The sequence below is a fragment of the Oryzias melastigma genome, linkage group LG24 (genome assembly GCF_002922805.2).
Source record: "Oryzias melastigma strain HK-1 linkage group LG24, ASM292280v2, whole genome shotgun sequence".
NCBI classification, from domain to species: Eukaryota; Metazoa; Chordata; class Actinopteri; order Beloniformes; family Adrianichthyidae; genus Oryzias; species Oryzias melastigma.
Genome location: NC_050535.1, coordinates 376,778 through 379,216, shown reverse-complemented (window position 1 = coordinate 379,216; position 2,439 = coordinate 376,778). Strand labels below are relative to the sequence as shown.

The window sequence follows — 2,439 nt, the reverse complement described above, 5'->3', positions numbered from 1 at the left end:
AATGAAAAAAGTTTCTTCGATCGTCAATTCATTTATTCCGCACAATAATGCAACCATAAGGGGGTACAATCCAGTGCTCTCTTGTGCCGGTCCCAAGTCCGGGTAAATGCAGAGGGTTGTGTGAAAGCAATTTTAGCAAATTGCTCAAAAGAGTCTCAGGCAACGGAGAAGTCCAACCAATGGCTTGAAAGGGTTGACCTTACTGCTCATTGGTAGAGACTTCCAATTGAATGCTGGACTTGTTACCACCTGAGAACCAACATCCGTTGCTTTCACCAACCCCGTCTGCGGCCGTAATCAAAAGCTGGAGAAAAGACGCGATGGCTACATGCTAACCCGCATCGACCAGCTCTTCTTAGTCTCTTCCTTTCCATTTGTCACAAACAGGCAGACAGCGGTTCCAGTCGCAGCATTTTTATTTAGAAGAGACAGGCAGACAGCAGCCAGGCTAAGCTAAGGGTCCACAGAGCTAAATCAGAGTTACGTCCAGGTAAGAGGTCGGGCAGGCGGCAAGGAGGCAGAGTCAGGAACAAAGCAATGCGATCAGACCACAGGTAAACGCTAGGTATGCTGGCAGACAAACAACTGACTGATGAACTGATGAGAATCAGGTGTGGAGTCATCCAAACATGATCGCAGATTGAGGGCAGTCAGTACTCAGGGGATGGCTCCCGCCGATGACCCATGGGGAAAACAGCGAGTTGACTCCTGACACCACAAACGATTATTTTATTAGTTGACTAATCTCTGATTAATATTTTCGATTGGTCGACTAATCGGATCGCGCGTTGACTGGATGTGAAACGCGTCTTAACCATCATTAGCTTTAAACTTGAAAGTGTTTGAGCTTCATGCTAACTAAAAACAAAGACAATAGTTTATTAAACCTTTAATGACTCATGCAGCTTTTTGTCCTTCATTTATTGTCTAGCATTAAAACAAGACTTAAATCAAATGAGGCAATCTGAATTAACTACAAAAAAACAAATAAAAGTCTGCAATTATTTTTTAAAGCTTTAAAACATATATTTAATAAAACGTGCTTGTATAAAGTATTTCAAAATGCATAAATACACTAACAATATTTTCTCACTGAGGCCTATTTATTAAAGCAAAACACTAATGACATCTTTGAACTCCAGATATTCCTAAACATAAAAAAACCTCAGGAGACATCCTGTCTTGAAGTCAAGGATTCATGGAAGAAGTTTAAACTGTTTGATTAGCAGGTTTCAACGAAGGCGTTCTACACGTCAGATGAACTCGCAGAGTAACTGCCGTAAAACCAGGCGTCTGTCGTAAACACTGATGTTACTTCACCATAAACCCGTAGCGCCTCCTAGTGGAGCTCTTTGTAATAACACATTTGCAGATCACATCACAATGTTCATATAAACAAAGTGCATTGAGACATTGCATCTTAAAAAAGTGGGAGGATATATATTTAAAAAAAATAGTAGAATTTTAGAATGTACTACTTTCATTCTTTACATCCTTCCAAGCTACACCTACTGCACATGTGCAGACCGGATATTTTTCAGTTTGGTGGACCTCCCATAAATCTGTTATCTCTAATGTTGTGGTTATTATGCTGCTTTCTGTCGGTTTTGTGACTTTAGTGAAGCCACACTACAGTTGTTAGCTTAGCTCCAGACTTTAAGGTGAACTCACTAGTTCACTTCTGGAACTCGTAAATAGTTTTCTCATCGCTCCAGAAGTCTGTGGCAGATCTGAACCGACACACAGCTTCTCTGTCTGCGCGGTGAACATTTCCGGACTCTTTAAATTGAGCAACGTGATTGTTGCGTGGAATTTGAATGAAGTTTTGGCTGAGCGGTTCATTTGCCGCGTAAATTCATAATCTGCTGCAGATCTTCTGGCTTATCTCCATACAGCTATATAATGACAGCCGCACACGATCCATTAAGTTTGTGAAACTGCTGCAGCAGAGCTAGCTGTATTTGCGCTGTTAGCTTAGCTTAGCTTCCCTGGACGGAGATCATTCTTCAGCGTGATCATACTCATTCATCACCGTAGTGCTGCCACCGAACATAAGTTCACCTTGCAAATTTTGCATTAAACACTTTTTATTTTATTATTTTTTCCTATGTTTCTCACTTTTAAGCTCCGTTGGCGTGTTGTTATGGTAGCTGAGCTTTCTCTGAACTTCCTGTGACATCAGACTGGATTAGCACCACTGCGCACGTGTGTCAAAGACAATGGCAGACCGGCATTAGAAAGCATGCACTGCAGTTTTGAGATAAAAACAAGGAAAACACAAACAAAATGCTTTTCAGTCCTTGATTTGAAATTGGGCTATTATCAAATTGAAATGGATGAGCTGACATACATAAAACTGCTTTTGTAACACCTCTCGTTTTGGGAGTTTACCAGAGTGGTGCAGGGAGTCACTAATGCACCTTCAACCTTCCAAAGGTT

General features: G+C 41.2%; 1 long non-coding RNA gene across 2 annotated transcripts in view; it reads left to right on the top strand.

Moving 5' to 3' along the window:
* The window catches only part of LOC112158458, a 12,511-nt gene extending 11,130 nt beyond the window's left edge, over positions 1–1,381 (top strand). For both annotated transcript variants that reach the window (XR_002921313.2, XR_002921312.2), the window contains exon 5: positions 388–1,381. This is a non-coding gene — a long non-coding RNA (uncharacterized LOC112158458). The remainder of the gene's footprint in view (positions 1–387) is intronic.
* Positions 1,382–2,439: the final 1,058 nt, after the last annotated feature.